The following is a 22,877-nucleotide window of genomic DNA, read 5'->3' as shown; positions in this document are numbered from 1 at the left end:
CCTGTGCAGGTAGGGCATGACATGATAGGCAGCTGCCTTGATAGCGGGTGGGTGCTGAATGTTCCTAATTGACAAAATAAGATTAATGCTTATGAAGAAATATAAAATCTCATCCCTTCCCCAATATCGCGCCACACCCCTACCCCTTAATTCCCTGGTTGAACGTGATGGACATATGTCTTTTTTCGACCGTACTAACTATGTAACTATGTAACATAACATGGGGGGGTCTCCTGGCTGTTCACACAGGTGTGTCATTGCTGTACATTGACCATGCATTGCTTCTGTGGTATTGCAAAGGCAAAGACAAATGCTTCCAGCCATCCATTGCACTAATGGATTGGTCATCAGCTGGCTGTCTATGTCCCGCATCAATATAGACCAAAGTACAGAGGGTTAGGCTATGCTATTGTGCACCTACCTGATGCATCAGAAGGTGCGAGGCCCTTGCTAAATTCTGTGCACAGACTTTGAGATCTATGCTTTAGACTGTATCTAAACCTGCTCCAACATGGACTGACATTCTGGCCTACTTTCAGCCGATGCGACTTGTCTGTCGCTGAACAGTCGCTTTTTATGTATTCAGCACCTATGTATAATGTTGTAAAAATGCTCTAGAAGCTAAAGTCGCAGAAATGTCACACATATTTGGCCTGCAACTTTCTGTGCGACAAATTCAGACAGGAAAAATCAGTATAAATCCTTAGAAAATTATCCCCCAGTGTCTCCATCTGCTGGCGGTATTGAATAAGCATTCCTGCACTGATGGGGTATGCATTAGTCGAAAAAAAAGAAGAAAAAGAAGAATAATACGCCCAGAAAAGAGGCGAAAAGGAGAAAAACGTAAAAAAACGTGAAAAAAAAGTAAGAGGAAGAGAAGGGAAAAAAAGGTGGAAATGGGTTTAAAAGTGATTTCGGCAGAGAAATATATATATATATATATATATATATATATATATATATATGCGCACACACACACATAGATATAAACGTATTCTCCGTTGAGATATTGCAGCCGCTGCTGTGTCCAGGCCCAGGAGCCTTAGCACTGTGATGTCACTCAATACCACTGACATCACTAGGTGTAAACAACATCTCTCCTTTGCTGTGTATGTGACTATGGAGCTGTTTGGTGATGTCGTCTATTACGGCCTTCATAGAAGCAACAGGAGATTGTTGCATCCATCTTGAACCCTCAGAACTACAGTGCTATGATGTCACTCACTTCCACAGGCCTTGCAGAGTGTAAACAACAACAACCCAGCTTTGTTGTGTATGTAACCAAAGGGATTTGTGATGTCACCTAGAACCTTCACAGCAGCGACAGCTTTATGAGGAGCATCAGCACTGCTCTGCCTGAGCAGAACCATCACCGCCATAGGTTGTCAAATAACCCGGATTTAACCCACACAGGTAAGTCCAATGGGGTGCAGGCATGTCCTCTATGCTTACAGCTTCCCGTGGGTGTTGGTTTGATACCGTTTGGGGACAGCCAAGGAGGCATCTGCAGGCAACAAAGGTAGGTGTGTGCTTGTGTGTGTGTTTCCTATGCAGATCCTAAGCCCAGTGTCACATGCAAGTAGGAGGAGTAAGAAGGGTTCCTGGCAAATCCGGGTTATGGATTGCATTTAAAAAGGCCCCGTGGGAGTGCAATGGGCCCCTGTCTTGCTGCTTAGCAATAATGGTATGGGTTTAGGTTCTGCTGTGTGTACTGGTGGTTGACTGCCCCCCAGCCCAGAGTGTGCATGGAAAATTGTCTGGCAGCCTCCCTGACAGCAAGCAGTGATAGTGCCCATGAAGGGGACCTTGTTGGGCCCGCCCCTTTCACGGTTATCGCTTCTCGGCCTTTTGGCTAAGATCAAGTGTAGTATCTGTTCTTATCAGTTTAATATCTGATACGTCCCCTATCTGGGGACCATATATTAAATGGATTTTTGAGAACGGGGGCCGATTTCGAAGCTTGCTTCCGTCGCCCTATGCATTGACCCGATATGGCAGTATCTTCGGGTACAGTGCACCACCCCCTTACAGGGTTAAAAAGAAAGATTCCTACTTTCATTGCTACCTGCTTGCTGGCTAGCCAGCTAGCCAGCCCTGTGGGCCTTGCTGCTGCTGCAGCCAAAAAACAAAAGGTGGTGCTGCTGCTGCTTCTGCTGCTTCTGCTTCTGCTTGTGTCTGGCCCCTGTTGGAGCGTCCAGGCACAGGACTTCTGCTGCTGCTGACTAAATGGCCTCCTTAATTGGATCATTTGAGTAGCCAGCACACCTGTGCAGGTAGGGCATGACATGATAGGCAGCTGCCTTGATAGCGGGTGGGTGCTGAATGTTCCTAATTGACAAAATAAGATTAATGCTTATGAAGAAATATAAAATCTCATCCCTTCCCCAATATCGCGCCACACCCCTACCCCTTAATTCCCTGGTTGAACGTGATGGACATATGTCTTTTTTCGACCGTACTAACTATGTAACTATGTAACATAACATGGGGGGGGGGGGGGGGGTCTCCTGGCTGTTCACACAGGTGTGTCATTGCTGTACATTGACCATGCATTGCTTCTGTGGTATTGCAAAGGCAAAGACAAATGCTTCCAGCCATCCATTGCACTAATGGATTGGTCATCAGCTGGCTGTCTATGTCCCGCATCAATATAGACCAAAGTACAGAGGGTTAGGCTATGCTATTGTGCACCTACCTGATGCATCAGAAGGTGCGAGGCCCTTGCTAAATTCTGTGCACAGACTTTGAGATCTATGCTTTAGACTGTATCTAAACCTGCTCCAACATGGACTGACATTCTGGCCTACTTTCAGCCGATGCGACTTGTCTGTCGCTGAACAGTCGCTTTTTATGTATTCAGCACCTATGTATAATGTTGTAAAAATGCTCTAGAAGCTAAAGTCGCAGAAATGTCACACATATTTGGCCTGCAACTTTCTGTGCGACAAATTCAGACAGGAAAAATCAGTATAAATCCTTAGAAAATTATCCCCCAGTGTCTCCATCTGCTGGCGGTATTGAATAAGCATTGCTGCACTGATGGGGTATGCATTAGACGAAAAAAAAGAAGAAAAAGAAGAATAATACGCCCAGAAAAGAGGCGAAAAGGAGAAAAACGTAAAAAAACGTGAAAAAAAAGTAAGAGGAAGAGAAGGGAAAAAAAGGTGGAAATGGGTTTAAAAGTGATTTCGGCGGAGAAATATATATATATATATATATATATATATATATATATATATATGCGCACACACACACATAGATATAAACGTATTCTCCGTTGAGATATTGCAGCCACTGCTGTGTCCAGGCCCAGGAGCCTTAGCACTGTGCTGTGATGTCACTCAATACCACTGACATCACTAGGTGTAAACAACATCTCTCCTTTGCTGTGTATGTGACTATGGAGCTGTTTGGTGATGTCGTCTATTACGGCCTTCATAGAAGCAACAGGAGATTGTTGCATCCATCTTGAACCCTCAGAACTACAGTGCTATGATGTCACTCACTTCCACAGGCCTTGCAGAGTGTAAACAACAACAACCCAGCTTTGTTGTGTATGTAACCAAAGGGATTTGTGATGTCACCTAGAACCTTCACAGCAGCGACAGCTTTATGAGGAGCATCAGCACTGCTCTGCCTGAGCAGAACCATCACCGCCATAGGTTGTCAAATAACCCGGATTTAACCCACACAGGTAAGTCCAATGGGGTGCAGGCATGTCCTCTATGCTTACAGCTTCCCGTGGGTGTTGGTTTGATACCGTTTGGGGACAGCCAAGGAGGCATCTGCAGGCAACAAAGGTAGGTGTGTGCTTGTGTGTGTGTTTCCTATGCAGATCCTAAGCCCAGTGTCACATGCAAGTAGGAGGAGTAAGAAGGGTTCCTGGCAAATCCGGGTTATGGATTGCATTTAAAAAGGCCCCGTGGGAGTGCAATGGGCCCCTGTCTTGCTGCTTAGCAATAATGGTATGGGTTTAGGTTCTGCTGTGTGTACTGGTGGTTGACTGCCCCCCAGCCCAGAGTGTGCATGGAAAATTGTCTGGCAGCCTCCCTGACAGCAAGCAGTGATAGTGCCCATGAAGGGGACCTTGTTGGGCCCGCCCCTTTCACGGTTATCGCTTCTCGGCCTTTTGGCTAAGATCAAGTGTAGTATCTGTTCTTATCAGTTTAATATCTGATACGTCCCCTATCTGGGGACCATATATTAAATGGATTTTTGAGAACGGGGGCCGATTTCGAAGCTTGCTTCCGTCGCCCTATGCATTGACCCGATATGGCAGTATCTTCGGGTACAGTGCACCACCCCCTTACAGGGTTAAAAAGAAAGATTCCTACTTTCATTGCTACCTGCTTGCTGGCTAGCCAGCTAGCCAGCCCTGTGGGCCTTGCTGCTGCTGCAGCCAAAAAACAAAAGGTGGTGCTGCTGCTGCTTCTGCTGCTTCTGCTTCTGCTTGTGTCTGGCCCCTGTTGGAGCGTCCAGGCACAGGACTTCTGCTGCTGCTGACTAAATGGCCTCCTTAATTGGATCATTTGAGTAGCCAGCACACCTGTGCAGGTAGGGCATGACATGATAGGCAGCTGCCTTGATAGCGGGTGGGTGCTGAATGTTCCTAATTGACAAAATAAGATTAATGCTTATGAAGAAATATAAAATCTCATCCCTTCCCCAATATCGCGCCACACCCCTACCCCTTAATTCCCTGGTTGAACGTGATGGACATATGTCTTTTTTCGACCGTACTAACTATGTAACTATGTAACATAACATGGGGGGGGGGGGGGGGGGTCTCCTGGCTGTTCACACAGGTGTGTCATTGCTGTACATTGACCATGCATTGCTTCTGTGGTATTGCAAAGGCAAAGACAAATGCTTCCAGCCATCCATTGCACTAATGGATTGGTCATCAGCTGGCTGTCTATGTCCCGCATCAATATAGACCAAAGTACAGAGGGTTAGGCTATGCTATTGTGCACCTACCTGATGCATCAGAAGGTGCGAGGCCCTTGCTAAATTCTGTGCACAGACTTTGAGATCTATGCTTTAGACTGTATCTAAACCTGCTCCAACATGGACTGACATTCTGGCCTACTTTCAGCCGATGCGACTTGTCTGTCGCTGAACAGTCGCTTTTTATGTATTCAGCACCTATGTATAATGTTGTAAAAATGCTCTAGAAGCTAAAGTCGCAGAAATGTCACACATATTTGGCCTGCAACTTTCTGTGCGACAAATTCAGACAGGAAAAATCAGTATAAATCCTTAGAAAATTATCCCCCAGTGTCTCCATCTGCTGGCGGTATTGAATAAGCATTGCTGCACTGATGGGGTATGCATTAGACGAAAAAAAAGAAGAAAAAGAAGAATAATACGCCCAGAAAAGAGGCGAAAAGGAGAAAAACGTAAAAAAACGTGAAAAAAAAGTAAGAGGAAGAGAAGGGAAAAAAAGGTGGAAATGGGTTTAAAAGTGATTTCGGCGGAGAAATATATATATATATATATATATATATATATATATATATATATATATATGCGCACACACACACATAGATATAAACGTATTCTCCGTTGAGATATTGCAGCCGCTGCTGTGTCCAGGCCCAGGAGCCTTAGCACTGTGCTGTGATGTCACTCAATACCACTGACATCACTAGGTGTAAACAACATCTCTCCTTTGCTGTGTATGTGACTATGGAGCTGTTTGGTGATGTCGTCTATTACGGCCTTCATAGAAGCAACAGGAGATTGTTGCATCCATCTTGAACCCTCAGAACTACAGTGCTATGATGTCACTCACTTCCACAGGCCTTGCAGAGTGTAAACAACAACAACCCAGCTTTGTTGTGTATGTAACCAAAGGGATTTGTGATGTCACCTAGAACCTTCACAGCAGCGACAGCTTTATGAGGAGCATCAGCACTGCTCTGCCTGAGCAGAACCATCACCGCCATAGGTTGTCAAATAACCCGGATTTAACCCACACAGGTAAGTCCAATGGGGTGCAGGCATGTCCTCTATGCTTACAGCTTCCCGTGGGTGTTGGTTTGATACCGTTTGGGGACAGCCAAGGAGGCATCTGCAGGCAACAAAGGTAGGTGTGTGCTTGTGTGTGTGTTTCCTATGCAGATCCTAAGCCCAGTGTCACATGCAAGTAGGAGGAGTAAGAAGGGTTCCTGGCAAATCCGGGTTATGGATTGCATTTAAAAAGGCCCCGTGGGAGTGCAATGGGCCCCTGTCTTGCTGCTTAGCAATAATGGTATGGGTTTAGGTTCTGCTGTGTGTACTGGTGGTTGACTGCCCCCCAGCCCAGAGTGTGCATGGAAAATTGTCTGGCAGCCTCCCTGACAGCAAGCAGTGATAGTGCCCATGAAGGGGACCTTGTTGGGCCCGCCCCTTTCACGGTTATCGCTTCTCGGCCTTTTGGCTAAGATCAAGTGTAGTATCTGTTCTTATCAGTAGGGGATACTTACCTGGCAGGGGAGATACCATGATCGCTACGGTCTGAAGAACTCCAAGCATTGTGGTAGAGATTTTGCGTAGTACGATTGCAGTACTTTTCGTTCTTATTAGAACCGCATTTCTCTAGAGCATACCACCTGAAGATCGTCTCCTGCCTGCCTCGGAACATCTGAAGAAGGAGAAGATCTTGAAGACTGCAGCTCCGGAAGAAGCCGACGAAGAACCTGGAAGAAGGGAATCGGCGGTGAATTCCGGAACAGCGGCGAAGAGGAAGGCGGCGCAGAATCTTTTCGAAGAAACTCGCTGCCTCTGGAGAAGGATTTGCATAGCTCCTCCCACCGGGACCGGATCTGCATAGCTCCTCCCACCCGGGAAAGAAGACTTTGCGAAGCCTCTCTCCACAAGCAAGCAAGGAAGCGGAAAAGAGCCTGCTGGAAGAAGCCATGGCCTCAACCAGCAAGTCCACCCAGGAGGCTGCAGGGCAAGGCCTGGAGGTCCAGCCCCAACCACAGCAAGCTTCAACCTCCACCACGGCAAGGCAGAAGGGCGGCAGAATTCCTAACCTGGAAGCTCCAACCCTGGAGCCCTGGATGAGGCAGACTGTTGCCTTGAAGCTCAAGCCCGTGGACGGAAGGGTGCCGGACATGTCCCACGACGTGTTCTGCAAGAAGATGCTGGCGGATCAAGGCTTCCCCACGGCTGACACCCTGGGAATAGCGACCTTCTTTTCAGGAATCTTCTACATCACCTTTGCCACCATTGGGACCTGTAGAAGATACTGGGAGGTGGTGAAAGCGGCGAGTCCCGAATCCCCTTTCTCTCGCTTTGTGGGCAACTGCCTTATTCAAAGAGAGGAGAGGCGGGTGACGGTCTCAATGCGGAACCCACACACCCCAGGCACGGACATCTCGACCTTCCTGAAGCGCTTCTGCACCGTGGTGAGGGAGCCCACCCGCATCCTGAACTCACTCGGATACTGGACCTGCAAGTGGTCTGTGGTCGTCAGACTCAACAAGAACCCTGCTTCTCCAGACGGACTACAGCACCTGCCAACGACATTTTCCTTGGGCAACTCCACAGGACTTATCTTCTACCCGGACATGCCGCAGACCTGCAGGAGATGTGGCAAGATGGGCCACGAGGGCAAGGACTGTACGGAGGATGCCTGCAGGTATTGCCGTGTGACAGGTCACACGACCAAGGACTGCCCCAAGAGCAAGACCTGCAACCTCTGCGGACTGGCAGCCCACAGCTACAAGGACTGCCCCCAGAGGGAGAGAACATGGGCATCTGTGGCAGCGAGAGCACCGAAGCCAGCCCCAGCTCCGGAGCCAACACCACAGATGGCCAAGCCGACCAAGGAGGGTAAGAAGGCGAAAGCCACCACCCCTGCCCCGTCCCGCCCCTCCCCTGCCCCTCCCGCCCCATCCCCTGCCCCTCCCGCCCCATCTCCTGCCCCATCCCGCCCCACCCCTGCTCCATCCCGTCCCACCCCTGCCCCTCCTGCCCCATCCCGTCCCACCCCTGCCCCTCCTACCCCATCCCGTCCCACCCCTGCCCCTCCTGCCCCATCCCGCCCCACCCCTGCCCCCCGTACCCCACCCCGGCCCACCCCTGCCCTGTCCTCCCCTGCCCGGCCCCCCCCTGCCCCGTCCTCCCCTGCCCGGCCCACCCCTGCCCCGTCCTCCCCTGCCCGGGCACTCTCTCCTGCCCCCCGCCCCACCCAGCCTCCTTTCTCTCCTGGCCCAGCAGCACCTAACCCCCCTCCAGCTGCTGGTGCCCGCCCTTCGAAGGACTTTCCTGTGCTTCCTCCCCCAGGTACCATACAGAGGAAGAGGAAAGGAAGGGACAACGTATCAGAAGAGTTCCACAAAAGAAAGATAATCGAGACCTGCGAGACCCCTCAAGCTTCAGATGAGGAGGAGGAGATGGAGCAGGTCTGCGAGAGCCTTGAGGCTTCAGAAGGAGAGGAGGTGATGGAGCAGGCCCAAGTGGAGCAGGTCCAAGCAGAGCCAGTCCAAGCTCAATCTATGGAGGAGCTGCTGCAGGACCCAGAGGTTAAGAAAATCCTGGACACTCCGTCCAACACGGTCTACGACGAGTTCCTGGAAGGGCGCTACGAGAAGCCACAGGAGCCGACAGGCGCCAGAGAAGAGGACCCGTCCGACCAGACTGGTAACTAGTATCAGAACTAACCTCTCTTTTTATTCCCATGGCTGATCTCAACATCTTCTGCATTAATGTGAGGAGTATTAGAGCTTGGTTTAGATTTCAGACTGTTCTTACGTTCTTAGATTCCCAGAGGTGTGATGTTTACATGTTGCAGGAATGTGCTTTGTCTGCTTCTAGGTCTTACAACCATCTGGCCAGGCAGTGGCCTCACGGCCCTTCCTACTGGTCTGGTGGGGGCGACAATAGGTCTGCGGGGGTGGCCATCCTGATCAGGGGAGGTAACTTTGCACTTGATTCCGTCCGGGAGCTCGTCTGTGGCAGACTTCTTGTCGCAGGCGGTTCCTGGGCGGGTGAGCCCGTGCGGCTCATCAACGTGTATGCCTCCCCTGAGAGGGATGTCCGACTGGAGGTTCTCCAGGCCCTGCGGGCTGAACTCGCCACCACTAGAGCAGTAGTGTTGGGTGGTGACTTCAACTTCCCCATTGAGGTGGACGGGCGCAGTTCTGGCACATCCGCCAACCTGGACGTGACGTCTAAACTGCTGATTGAGATGGTGACGGAGGCATCCTTGCAGGACGTTGTCGGGTCCATCGGGAACGGCTCCGTAAACTATACGTGGAGCCGCCCCGATGGCTCGCTCCGTTCTCGGATAGACTTCATCTTCACTTCGAGAGCAGTCAGAAAGGTGTCGTACTCTATGGTCCCCTGCTTCTTCTCTGACCACAGGGCCATTCGATTCCGGGGGACTCTGGGCCATGGATTCCCACCTGGCCCGGGCTCCTGGAAGTTGAATTGTGCCCTGTTGGAGCAGAGGGAGGTCATGGAGGAACTTAGGGATGCTTACCTTGTATGGCGAAATGACAAATGTCTGTTCAAGTGCATCAGCGATTGGTGGGAATATGTTAAAGTCGAATTCCGTTGTTTCTTTCAGGCAAAAGGCAGACAACAGGCGTGTGCGAAGAAGTGGGACTTGAGGAAACTGCAGCGCGAGCTGCGGTCCCTGCAGGACCTGCTCCAGTGTGGCTGGGACGTCAGGGAGGAGCTGGAGGAGACCAAAAAGAGCTTGAAAAGGCACTTTGAGGAGGAATCCAAGCGAATCGTCTTTCGTTCCAAGGTGGAGAACCTGGAGAAGGGTGAGAAATGTAACTCTTTCTTTTTCAGGAAGCTCCATGCCGGCTACACGCCCCTGACTGAGCTACGAGATGAGACCGGACACATGAGGAGCGGCAAGGAGGAAGTGATGGGGGTCGTCCACGACTTCTACAGCAACCTCTACGCCCCCAAGTCATCCGACCCCGAAGCCGCCGAGAGGTTCCTGTCAGGTGTCACTAACGTTGTTGATCCCGCAGGTGCGGCGGCTATGGACGATCCCTTGACGGTGGGGGAGCTGCTCTCTGCCGCTAAATCCTTTAAGCCCGGCAGGACCCCGGGCAGTGACGGTCTCCCGGCCGAGCTCTACGTAGCGCTGGGTGACCTGATCTGTCCGGACCTGTTGGAGGTGTACGAGGAGATGGTGGTGGGGGGCAGAATGCCTCCGTCGTTGAGGGAAGGGATGATCACGATCTTGTATAAGCGGAAGGGGGAGAGATGTGACCTGAAAAACTGGCGTCCCATCTCTCTCCTGAACGTGGACTACAAGATCCTCGCCAAGGTGCTGGCCAACAGGCTGAAACCTGTCATGGGGCAGATCGTCCATCCGGACCAGACCTGCAGCATTCCTGGCCGCAGGATTGCCGACAGCCTTGCCCTTGTGAGAGACACGGTCCATTACATCCAGGACCGCGGGGGCCGCGCCGCCCTGGTCAGCTTAGATCAGGAGAAGGCGTTCGACCGTGTCTCCCACGCATTCATGGACAGGGTTTTGCGCAGGCTGGGTCTGGGGAAGATGTTTTGCTCTTTTGTTAACGTTATGTATTTTGACATTTACAGCACGGTGTTGGTGAACGGCTGGAAGACTGACCCCTTTCCTATTCTTTCAGGGGTTAGACAAGGCTGCCCTCTTTCACCTCTCCTTTTTGTTTGTGTTATAGAGCTCTTCGCTGAGACTATCCGGCAGAATGGAGAGATCAGAGGGATCACCGCACCAGGACCAGATCGCCACGAGGTCAAGTGCTCGCTCTACATGGACGACGTGACCGTCTTCTGCGCTGACCAGCGTTCGGTGACTGCACTCGTCCAGACCTGCGAGGACTTCGGCAGAGCTTCGGGGGCAAAAGTCAACTGCGGGAAGTCGGAGGCCATGCTCTTCGGGGAGTGGCACCTGGCTTCTTCCGCCCCCTTCCCCTTTACTATTAAGCCGGACTTCATTCAAATTCTTGGAGTCTGGTTCGGGAAGGAAGGAGCGGCCCTTAAGTCTTGGCAAGACCGACTAGGAAGGATAAACTCAAAGATCGGACTGTGGAGCTCCAGAAAGCTCACGATGGAAGGCAAGGCACTTGTCCTGCGGAGTGAAGTTTTGCCTGTGCTCCAATATACCGCACAGGCCTGGCCTCCCCATACCACCGTTTGCAAGGCCATCACCCGGACAGTGTTTGGCTTCGTCTGGGGCAAAATGGACAGAGTCAAGAGGACCGTGATGTACAAGGAACCCCGCAAGGGTGGGAAGGGAATACCCGACATCCCCGCTCTGCTGAGGGCCTCCTTTGCATGCGTCACGGTGCAGCGGACTCTTGTAGAAAAGACTGGCTCAGCGGGCAGGTCCATGTCTCGCTTGCTTCTCATGCCCCTCTGGAGACAGCTGGGCTGGGACAAGTGGGACAGCTCCATCCCTTACAACTGGAACACTCCCTGGTTCTATGGGGATGTTGTCCGGTTTGTGAGGGAGCACCAGCTGGAAGGACTGAAACCAGACCTATGGAAGCCAAAGACAATCCACAAGCTCATCCGAGCTAAGGACTCGACCGAGCTGGTTCCGGGACTCCCCGCAGCCACTGCAGAGACAGTTTGGAACAATGTGGCCTCAAAGCGGCTTACCAATGGACACAAGGACTTGTCGTGGATGGCCGTCATGGGAGGTCTCTCTCTCAGGTCATTCATGCATGCCCGCAACCTGTGCAAGACCCGGTACTGCCCCCGTTGCCCCTACGTGGAGGAAACATCTTTCCACGTGTTTTGGCAGTGCCCCTTTGCACAGGGTCTGTTGGACGCCCTAGAACAGGAACTCAGAGACTCAGTGCCCAGGAGCTGCCTATCGTACCATTCGGTGCTTTACGGCCTGTTCCCTGGGACCCACGACGTGGAGGCCATCCAGGAGGCCTGGCGCCTTATGAACTGTTTTAAGGACGCAGTGTGGCTTGCCAGGAACCGCCTCGTGATCAACAGGGAAAACATGTCCGTCCGGGACTGCCGCAGGTTCATCAAGAACCTGCTTAGAGACTATTCCATCTTGGACAGCTCGGCCGTTGATGAGGAAGAAGAGGAGTGAAGACCCCTCTCCTTCTCCCATGTCTCCCTGAAGATACAGCCCAACAGTTTGGCCCTGTGATCCGCCCCCTCCCTACCCCCACATAGTCGCCCACACCCCTACCCCGATCACAGATTGTATTATTTGGTTTTTGTTTGATCTCTTGTGCCTTTCTATTGCAGGATTGAGCTGAATGTTAGAGTAGCATGGTGTGCGATGTATAGCTTAGGGAACCTTTGCTGTGTATTGTACTATCATGCTTTGTGTGACTGTAATTTATTGTACGACTTGTAATGACTGAACGGAAAATAAAGCTCTTTCAATCAAAAAAAAAATCTGTTCTTATCAGTTTAATATCTGATACGTCCCCTATCTGGGGACCATATATTAAATGGATTTTTGAGAACGGGGGCCGATTTCGAAGCTTGCTTCCGTCGCCCTATGCATTGACCCGATATGGCAGTATCTTCGGGTACAGTGCACCACCCCCTTACAGGGTTAAAAAGAAAGATTCCTACTTTCATTGCTACCTGCTTGCTGGCTAGCCAGCTAGCCAGCCCTGTGGGCCTTGCTGCTGCTGCAGCCAAAAAACAAAAGGTGGTGCTGCTGCTGCTTCTGCTGCTTCTGCTTCTGCTTGTGTCTGGCCCCTGTTGGAGCGTCCAGGCACAGGACTTCTGCTGCTGCTGACTAAATGGCCTCCTTAATTGGATCATTTGAGTAGCCAGCACACCTGTGCAGGTAGGGCATGACATGATAGGCAGCTGCCTTGATAGCGGGTGGGTGCTGAATGTTCCTAATTGACAAAATAAGATTAATGCTTATGAAGAAATATAAAATCTCATCCCTTCCCCAATATCGCGCCACACCCCTACCCCTTAATTCCCTGGTTGAACGTGATGGACATATGTCTTTTTTCGACCGTACTAACTATGTAACTATGTAACATAACATGGGGGGGGGGGGGGTCTCCTGGCTGTTCACACAGGTGTGTCATTGCTGTACATTGACCATGCATTGCTTCTGTGGTATTGCAAAGGCAAAGACAAATGCTTCCAGCCATCCATTGCACTAATGGATTGGTCATCAGCTGGCTGTCTATGTCCCGCATCAATATAGACCAAAGTACAGAGGGTTAGGCTATGCTATTGTGCACCTACCTGATGCATCAGAAGGTGCGAGGCCCTTGCTAAATTCTGTGCACAGACTTTGAGATCTATGCTTTAGACTGTATCTAAACCTGCTCCAACATGGACTGACATTCTGGCCTACTTTCAGCCGATGCGACTTGTCTGTCGCTGAACAGTCGCTTTTTATGTATTCAGCACCTATGTATAATGTTGTAAAAATGCTCTAGAAGCTAAAGTCGCAGAAATGTCACACATATTTGGCCTGCAACTTTCTGTGCGACAAATTCAGACAGGAAAAATCAGTATAAATCCTTAGAAAATTATCCCCCAGTGTCTCCATCTGCTGGCGGTATTGAATAAGCATTGCTGCACTGATGGGGTATGCATTAGACGAAAAAAAAGAAGAAAAAGAAGAATAATACGCCCAGAAAAGAGGCGAAAAGGAGAAAAACGTAAAAAAACGTGAAAAAAAAGTAAGAGGAAGAGAAGGGAAAAAAAGGTGGAAATGGGTTTAAAAGTGATTTCGGCGGTTTCGGCAGAGAAATATATATATATATATATATATATATATATATATATATATATGCGCACACACACACATAGATATAAACGTATTCTCCGTTGAGATATTGCAGCCGCTGCTGTGTCCAGGCCCAGGAGCCTTAGCACTGTGATGTCACTCAATACCACTGACATCACTAGGTGTAAACAACATCTCTCCTTTGCTGTGTATGTGACTATGGAGCTGTTTGGTGATGTCGTCTATTACGGCCTTCATAGAAGCAACAGGAGATTGTTGCATCCATCTTGAACCCTCAGAACTACAGTGCTATGATGTCACTCACTTCCACAGGCCTTGCAGAGTGTAAACAACAACAACCCAGCTTTGTTGTGTATGTAACCAAAGGGATTTGTGATGTCACCTAGAACCTTCACAGCAGCGACAGCTTTATGAGGAGCATCAGCACTGCTCTGCCTGAGCAGAACCATCACCGCCATAGGTTGTCAAATAACCCGGATTTAACCCACACAGGTAAGTCCAATGGGGTGCAGGCATGTCCTCTATGCTTACAGCTTCCCGTGGGTGTTGGTTTGATACCGTTTGGGGACAGCCAAGGAGGCATCTGCAGGCAACAAAGGTAGGTGTGTGCTTGTGTGTGTGTTTCCTATGCAGATCCTAAGCCCAGTGTCACATGCAAGTAGGAGGAGTAAGAAGGGTTCCTGGCAAATCCGGGTTATGGATTGCATTTAAAAAGGCCCCGTGGGAGTGCAATGGGCCCCTGTCTTGCTGCTTAGCAATAATGGTATGGGTTTAGGTTCTGCTGTGTGTACTGGTGGTTGACTGCCCCCCAGCCCAGAGTGTGCATGGAAAATTGTCTGGCAGCCTCCCTGACAGCAAGCAGTGATAGTGCCCATGAAGGGGACCTTGTTGGGCCCGCCCCTTTCACGGTTATCGCTTCTCGGCCTTTTGGCTAAGATCAAGTGTAGTATCTGTTCTTATCAGTTTAATATCTGATACGTCCCCTATCTGGGGACCATATATTAAATGGATTTTTGAGAACGGGGGCCGATTTCGAAGCTTGCTTCCGTCGCCCTATGCATTGACCCGATATGGCAGTATCTTCGGGTACAGTGCACCACCCCCTTACAGGGTTAAAAAGAAAGATTCCTACTTTCATTGCTACCTGCTTGCTGGCTAGCCAGCTAGCCAGCCCTGTGGGCCTTGCTGCTGCTGCAGCCAAAAAACAAAAGGTGGTGCTGCTGCTGCTTCTGCTGCTTCTGCTTCTGCTTGTGTCTGGCCCCTGTTGGAGCGTCCAGGCACAGGACTTCTGCTGCTGCTGACTAAATGGCCTCCTTAATTGGATCATTTGAGTAGCCAGCACACCTGTGCAGGTAGGGCATGACATGATAGGCAGCTGCCTTGATAGCGGGTGGGTGCTGAATGTTCCTAATTGACAAAATAAGATTAATGCTTATGAAGAAATATAAAATCTCATCCCTTCCCCAATATCGCGCCACACCCCTACCCCTTAATTCCCTGGTTGAACGTGATGGACATATGTCTTTTTTCGACCGTACTAACTATGTAACTATGTAACATAACATGGGGGGGGGGGGGGGGGTCTCCTGGCTGTTCACACAGGTGTGTCATTGCTGTACATTGACCATGCATTGCTTCTGTGGTATTGCAAAGGCAAAGACAAATGCTTCCAGCCATCCATTGCACTAATGGATTGGTCATCAGCTGGCTGTCTATGTCCCGCATCAATATAGACCAAAGTACAGAGGGTTAGGCTATGCTATTGTGCACCTACCTGATGCATCAGAAGGTGCGAGGCCCTTGCTAAATTCTGTGCACAGACTTTGAGATCTATGCTTTAGACTGTATCTAAACCTGCTCCAACATGGACTGACATTCTGGCCTACTTTCAGCCGATGCGACTTGTCTGTCGCTGAACAGTCGCTTTTTATGTATTCAGCACCTATGTATAATGTTGTAAAAATGCTCTAGAAGCTAAAGTCGCAGAAATGTCACACATATTTGGCCTGCAACTTTCTGTGCGACAAATTCAGACAGGAAAAATCAGTATAAATCCTTAGAAAATTATCCCCCAGTGTCTCCATCTGCTGGCGGTATTGAATAAGCATTGCTGCACTGATGGGGTATGCATTAGACGAAAAAAAAGAAGAAAAAGAAGAATAATACGCCCAGAAAAGAGGCGAAAAGGAGAAAAACGTAAAAAAACGTGAAAAAAAAGTAAGAGGAAGAGAAGGGAAAAAAAGGTGGAAATGGGTTTAAAAGTGATTTCGGCGGAGAATATATATATATATATATATATATATATATATATATATATATATATATATGCGCACACACACACATAGATATAAACGTATTCTCCGTTGAGATATTGCAGCCGCTGCTGTGTCCAGGCCCAGGAGCCTTAGCACTGTGCTGTGATGTCACTCAATACCACTGACATCACTAGGTGTAAACAACATCTCTCCTTTGCTGTGTATGTGACTATGGAGCTGTTTGGTGATGTCGTCTATTACGGCCTTCATAGAAGCAACAGGAGATTGTTGCATCCATCTTGAACCCTCAGAACTACAGTGCTATGATGTCACTCACTTCCACAGGCCTTGCAGAGTGTAAACAACAACAACCCAGCTTTGTTGTGTATGTAACCAAAGGGATTTGTGATGTCACCTAGAACCTTCACAGCAGCGACAGCTTTATGAGGAGCATCAGCACTGCTCTGCCTGAGCAGAACCATCACCGCCATAGGTTGTCAAATAACCCGGATTTAACCCACACAGGTAAGTCCAATGGGGTGCAGGCATGTCCTCTATGCTTACAGCTTCCCGTGGGTGTTGGTTTGATACCGTTTGGGGACAGCCAAGGAGGCATCTGCAGGCAACAAAGGTAGGTGTGTGCTTGTGTGTGTGTTTCCTATGCAGATCCTAAGCCCAGTGTCACATGCAAGTAGGAGGAGTAAGAAGGGTTCCTGGCAAATCCGGGTTATGGATTGCATTTAAAAAGGCCCCGTGGGAGTGCAATGGGCCCCTGTCTTGCTGCTTAGCAATAATGGTATGGGTTTAGGTTCTGCTGTGTGTACTGGTGGTTGACTGCCCCCCAGCCCAGAGTGTGCATGGAAAATTGTCTGGCAGCCTCCCTGACAGCAAGCAGTGATAGTGCCCATGAAGGGGACCTTGTTGGGCCCGCCCCTTTCACGGTTATCGCTTCTCGGCCTTTTGGCTAAGATAAAGTGTAGTATCTGTTCTTATCAGTTTAATATCTGATACGTCCCCTATCTGGGGACCATATATTAAATGGATTTTTGAGAACGGGGGCCGATTTCGAAGCTTGCTTCCGTCGCCCTATGCATTGACCCGATATGGCAGTATCTTCGGGTACCGTGCACCACCCCCTTACAGGGTTAAAAAGAAAGATTCCTACTTTCATTGCTACCTGCTTGCTGGCTAGCCAGCTAGCCAGCCCTGTGGGCCTTGCTGCTGCTGCAGCCAAAAAACAAAAGGTGGTGCTGCTGCTGCTTCTGCTGCTTCTGCTTCTGCTTGTGTCTGGCCCCTGTTGGAGCGTCCAGGCACAGGACTTCTGCTGCTGCTGACTAAATGGCCTCCTTAATTGGATCATTTGAGTAGCCAGCACACCTGTGCAGGTAGGGCATGACATGATAGGCAGCTGCCTTGATAGCGGGTGGGTGCTGAATGTTCCTAATTGACAAAATAAGATTAATGCTTATGAAGAAATATAAAATCTCATCCCTTCCCCAATATCGCGCCACACCCCTACCCCTTAATTCCCTGGTTGAACGTGATGGACATATGTCTTTTTTCGACCGTACTAACTATGTAACTATGTAACATAACATGGGGGGGGGGGGGGGGGGGTCTCCTGGCTGTTCACACAGGTGTGTCATTGCTGTACATTGACCATGCATTGCTTCTGTGGTATTGCAAAGGCAAAGACAAATGCTTCCAGCCATCCATTGCACTAATGGATTGGTCATCAGCTGGCTGTCTATGTCCCGCATCAATATAGACCAAAGTACAGAGGGTTAGGCTATGCTATTGTGCACCTACCTGATGCATCAGAAGGTGCGAGGCCCTTGCTAAATTCTGTGCACAGACTTTGAGATCTATGCTTTAGACTGTATCTAAACCTGCTCCAACATGGACTGACATTCTGGCCTACTTTCAGCCGATGCGACTTGTCTGTCGCTGAACAGTCGCTTTTTATGTATTCAGCACCTATGTATAATGTTGTAAAAATGCTCTAGAAGCTAAAGTCGCAGAAATGTCACACATATTTGGCCTGCAACTTTCTGTGCGACAAATTCAGACAGGAAAAATCAGTATAAATCCTTAGAAAATTATCCCCCAGTGTCTCCATCTGCTGGCGGTATTGAATAAGCATTGCTGCACTGATGGGGTATGCATTAGACGAAAAAAAAGAAGAAAAAGAAGAATAATACGCCCAGAAAAGAGGCGAAAAGGAGAAAAACGTAAAAAAACGTGAAAAAAAAGTAAGAGGAAGAGAAGGGAAAAAAAGGTGGAAATGGGTTTAAAAGTGATTTCGGCGGAGAAATATATATATATATATATATATATATATATATATATATATATATATGCGCACACACACACATAGATATAAACGTATTCTCCGTTGAGATATTGCAGCCGCTGCTGTGTCCAGGCCCAGGAGCCTTAGCACTGTGCTGTGATGTCACTCAATACCACTGACATCACTAGGTGTAAACAACATCTCTCCTTTGCTGTGTATGTGACTATGGAGCTGTTTGGTGATGTCGTCTATTACGGCCTTCATAGAAGCAACAGGAGATTGTTGCATCCATCTTGAACCCTCAGAACTACAGTGCTATGATGTCACTCACTTCCACAGGCCTTGCAGAGTGTAAACAACAACAACCCAGCTTTGTTGTGTATGTAACCAAAGGGATTTGTGATGTCACCTAGAACCTTCACAGCAGCGACAGCTTTATGAGGAGCATCAGCACTGCTCTGCCTGAGCAGAACCATCACCGCCATAGGTTGTCAAATAACCCGGATTTAACCCACACAGGTAAGTCCAATGGGGTGCAGGCATGTCCTCTATGCTTACAGCTTCCCGTGGGTGTTGGTTTGATACCGTTTGGGGACAGCCAAGGAGGCATCTGCAGGCAACAAAGGTAGGTGTGTGCTTGTGTGTGTGTTTCCTATGCAGATCCTAAGCCCAGTGTCACATGCAAGTAGGAGGAGTAAGAAGGGTTCCTGGCAAATCCGGGTTATGGATTGCATTTAAAAAGGCCCCGTGGGAGTGCAATGGGCCCCTGTCTTGCTGCTTAGCAATAATGGTATGGGTTTAGGTTCTGCTGTGTGTACTGGTGGTTGACTGCCCCCCAGCCCAGAGTGTGCATGGAAAATTGTCTGGCAGCCTCCCTGACAGCAAGCAGTGATAGTGCCCATGAAGGGGACCTTGTTGGGCCCGCCCCTTTCACGGTTATCGCTTCTCGGCCTTTTGGCTAAGATCAAGTGTAGTATCTGTTCTTATCAGTTTAATATCTGATACGTCCCCTATCTGGGGACCATATATTAAATGGATTTTTGAGAACGGGGGCCGATTTCGAAGCTTGCTTCCGTCGCCCTATGCATTGACCCGATATGGCAGTATCTTCGGGTACAGTGCACCACCCCCTTACAGGGTTAAAAAGAAAGATTCCTACTTTCATTGCTACCTGCTTGCTGGCTAGCCAGCTAGCCAGCCCTGTGGGCCTTGCTGCTGCTGCAGCCAAAAAACAAAAGGTGGTGCTGCTGCTGCTTCTGCTGCTTCTGCTTCTGCTTGTGTCTGGCCCCTGTTGGAGCGTCCAGGCACAGGACTTCTGCTGCTGCTGACTAAATGGCCTCCTTAATTGGATCATTTGAGTAGCCAGCACACCTGTGCAGGTAGGGCATGACATGATAGGCAGCTGCCTTGATAGCGGGTGGGTGCTGAATGTTCCTAATTGACAAAATAAGATTAATGCTTATGAAGAAATATAAAATCTCATCCCTTCCCCAATATCGCGCCACACCCCTACCCCTTAATTCCCTGGTTGAACGTGATGGACATATGTCTTTTTTCGACCGTACTAACTATGTAACTATGTAACATAACATGGGGGGGGGGGGGGGGGGTCTCCTGGCTGTTCACACAGGTGTGTCATTGCTGTACATTGACCATGCATTGCTTCTGTGGTATTGCAAAGGCAAAGACAAATGCTTCCAGCCATCCATTGCACTAATGGATTGGTCATCAGCTGGCTGTCTATGTCCCGCATCAATATAGACCAAAGTACAGAGGGTTAGGCTATGCTATTGTGCACCTACCTGATGCATCAGAAGGTGCGAGGCCCTTGCTAAATTCTGTGCACAGACTTTGAGATCTATGCTTTAGACTGTATCTAAACCTGCTCCAACATGGACTGACATTCTGGCCTACTTTCAGCCGATGCGACTTGTCTGTCGCTGAACAGTCGCTTTTTATGTATTCAGCACCTATGTATAATGTTGTAAAAATGCTCTAGAAGCTAAAGTCGCAGAATGTCACACATATTTGGCCTGCAACTTTCTGTGCGACAAATTCAGACAGGAAAAATCTGTATAAATCCTTAGAAAATTATCCCCCAGTGTCTCCATCTGCTGGCGGTATTGAATAAGCATTGCTGCACTGATGGGGTATGCATTAGACGAAAAAAAAGAAGAAAAAGAAGAATAATACGCCCAGAAAAGAGGCGAAAAGGAGAAAAACGTAAAAAAACGTGAAAAAAAAGTAAGAGGAAGAGAAGGGAAAAAAAGGTGGAAATGGGTTTAAAAGTGATTTCGGCGGAGAATATATATATATATATATATATATATATATATATATATATATATATGCGCACACACACACATAGATATAAACGTATTCTCCGTTGAGATATTGCAGCCGCTGCTGTGTCCAGGCCCAGGAGCCTTAGCACTGTGCTGTGATGTCACTCAATACCACTGACATCACTAGGTGTAAACAACATCTCTCCTTTGCTGTGTATGTGACTATGGAGCTGTTTGGTGATGTCGTCTATTACGGCCTTCATAGAAGCAACAGGAGATTGTTGCATCCATCTTGAACCCTCAGAACTACAGTGCTATGATGTCACTCACTTCCACAGGCCTTGCAGAGTGTAAACAACAACAACCCAGCTTTGTTGTGTATGTAACCAAAGGGATTTGTGATGTCACCTAGAACCTTCACAGCAGCGACAGCTTTATGAGGAGCATCAGCACTGCTCTGCCTGAGCAGAACCATCACCGCCATAGGTTGTCAAATAACCCGGATTTAACCCACACAGGTAAGTCCAATGGGGTGCAGGCATGTCCTCTATGCTTACAGCTTCCCGTGGGTGTTGGTTTGATACCGTTTGGGGACAGCCAAGGAGGCATCTGCAGGCAACAAAGGTAGGTGTGTGCTTGTGTGTGTGTTTCCTATGCAGATCCTAAGCCCAGTGTCACATGCAAGTAGGAGGAGTAAGAAGGGTTCCTGGCAAATCCGGGTTATGGATTGCATTTAAAAAGGCCCCGTGGGAGTGCAATGGGCCCCTGTCTTGCTGCTTAGCAATAATGGTATGGGTTTAGGTTCTGCTGTGTGTACTGGTGGTTGACTGCCCCCCAGCCCAGAGTGTGCATGGAAAATTGTCTGGCAGCCTCCCTGACAGCAAGCAGTGATAGTGCCCATGAAGGGGACCTTGTTGGGCCCGCCCCTTTCACGGTTATCGCTTCTCGGCCTTTTGGCTAAGATCAAGTGTAGTATCTGTTCTTATCAGTTTAATATCTGATACGTCCCCTATCTGGGGACCATATATTAAATGGATTTTTGAGAACGGGGGCCGATTTCGAAGCTTGCTTCCGTCGCCCTATGCATTGACCCGATATGGCAGTATCTTCGGGTACAGTGCACCACCCCCTTACAGGGTTAAAAAGAAAGATTCCTACTTTCATTGCTACCTGCTTGCTGGCTAGCCAGCTAGCCAGCCCTGTGGGCCTTGCTGCTGCTGCAGCCAAAAAACAAAAGGTGGTGCTGCTGCTGCTTCTGCTGCTTCTGCTTCTGCTTGTGTCTGGCCCCTGTTGGAGCGTCCAGGCACAGGACTTCTGCTGCTGCTGACTAAATGGCCTCCTTAATTGGATCATTTGAGTAGCCAGCACACCTGTGCAGGTAGGGCATGACATGATAGGCAGCTGCCTTGATAGCGGGTGGGTGCTGAATGTTCCTAATTGACAAAATAAAATTAATGCTTATGAAGAAATATAAAATCTCATCCCTTCCCCAATATCGCGCCACACCCCTACCCCTTAATTCCCTGGTTGAACGTGATGGACATATGTCTTTTTTCGACCGTACTAACTATGTAACTATGTAACATAACATGGGGGGGGGGGTCTCCTGGCTGTTCACACAGGTGTGTCATTGCTGTACATTGACCATGCATTGCTTCTGTGGTATTGCAAAGGCAAAGACAAATGCTTCCAGCCATCCATTGCACTAATGGATTGGTCATCAGCTGGCTGTCTATGTCCCGCATCAATATAGACCAAAGTACAGAGGGTTAGGCTATGCTATTGTGCACCTACCTGATGCATCAGAAGGTGCGAGGCCCTTGCTAAATTCTGTGCACAGACTTTGAGATCTATGCTTTAGACTGTATCTAAACCTGCTCCAACATGGACTGACATTCTGGCCTACTTTCAGCCGATGCGACTTGTCTGTCGCTGAACAGTCGCTTTTTATGTATTCAGCACCTATGTATAATGTTGTAAAAATGCTCTAGAAGCTAAAGTCGCAGAAATGTCACACATATTTGGCCTGCAACTTTCTGTGCGACAAATTCAGACAGGAAAAATCAGTATAAATCCTTAGAAAATTATCCCCCAGTGTCTCCATCTGCTGGCGGTATTGAATAAGCATTGCTGCACTGATGGGGTATGCATTAGACGAAAAAAAAGAAGAAAAAGAAGAATAATACGCCCAGAAAAGAGGCGAAAAGGAGAAAAACGTAAAAAAACGTGAAAAAAAAGTAAGAGGAAGAGAAGGGAAAAAAAGGTGGAAATGGGTTTAAAAGTGATTTCGGCGGAGAAATATATATATATATATATATATATATATATATATATATATATATGCG

The 22,877-nt window shown here is 48.8% G+C and overlaps 6 non-coding genes and 2 pseudogenes across 6 annotated transcripts; all 8 read left to right on the top strand.

The window, feature by feature from the left end:
- Nucleotides 1-1,832: 1,832 nt before the first annotated feature.
- LOC130350228 (U2 spliceosomal RNA) lies at nt 1,833-2,023 on the top strand. Its single transcript, XR_008887388.1, has one exon. It is a non-coding gene; the product is annotated as a U2 spliceosomal RNA (small nuclear RNA).
- A 2,090-nt stretch (nt 2,024-4,113) lies between these two features.
- LOC130350227 (U2 spliceosomal RNA) lies at nt 4,114-4,304 on the top strand. The gene has a single exon (XR_008887387.1). It is a non-coding gene; the product is annotated as a U2 spliceosomal RNA (small nuclear RNA).
- Nucleotides 4,305-6,401: 2,097 nt separating this feature from the next.
- On the top strand, nt 6,402-6,575 carry LOC130350183 (U2 spliceosomal RNA; annotated as a pseudogene).
- A 5,768-nt stretch (nt 6,576-12,343) lies between these two features.
- LOC130350240 (U2 spliceosomal RNA) lies at nt 12,344-12,519 on the top strand (annotated as a pseudogene).
- A 2,091-nt stretch (nt 12,520-14,610) lies between these two features.
- On the top strand, nt 14,611-14,801 carry LOC130350226 (U2 spliceosomal RNA). Its single transcript, XR_008887386.1, has one exon. It is a non-coding gene; the product is annotated as a U2 spliceosomal RNA (small nuclear RNA).
- A 2,097-nt stretch (nt 14,802-16,898) lies between these two features.
- Nucleotides 16,899-17,089, top strand: LOC130350238 (U2 spliceosomal RNA). The gene has a single exon (XR_008887397.1). It is a non-coding gene; the product is annotated as a U2 spliceosomal RNA (small nuclear RNA).
- Nucleotides 17,090-19,185: 2,096 nt separating this feature from the next.
- LOC130350225 (U2 spliceosomal RNA) lies at nt 19,186-19,376 on the top strand. The gene has a single exon (XR_008887385.1). It is a non-coding gene; the product is annotated as a U2 spliceosomal RNA (small nuclear RNA).
- Nucleotides 19,377-21,469: 2,093 nt separating this feature from the next.
- Nucleotides 21,470-21,660, top strand: LOC130350224 (U2 spliceosomal RNA). Its single transcript, XR_008887384.1, has one exon. It is a non-coding gene; the product is annotated as a U2 spliceosomal RNA (small nuclear RNA).
- Nucleotides 21,661-22,877: the final 1,217 nt, after the last annotated feature.

The sequence above is a fragment of the Hyla sarda genome, unplaced genomic scaffold (assembly GCF_029499605.1).
Source record: "Hyla sarda isolate aHylSar1 unplaced genomic scaffold, aHylSar1.hap1 scaffold_937, whole genome shotgun sequence".
Classification (NCBI taxonomy): Eukaryota; Metazoa; Chordata; class Amphibia; order Anura; family Hylidae; genus Hyla; species Hyla sarda.
The sequence above is the reverse complement of the archived record's forward strand: the minus strand, read 5'-3'. Positions and strand labels throughout refer to the sequence as shown.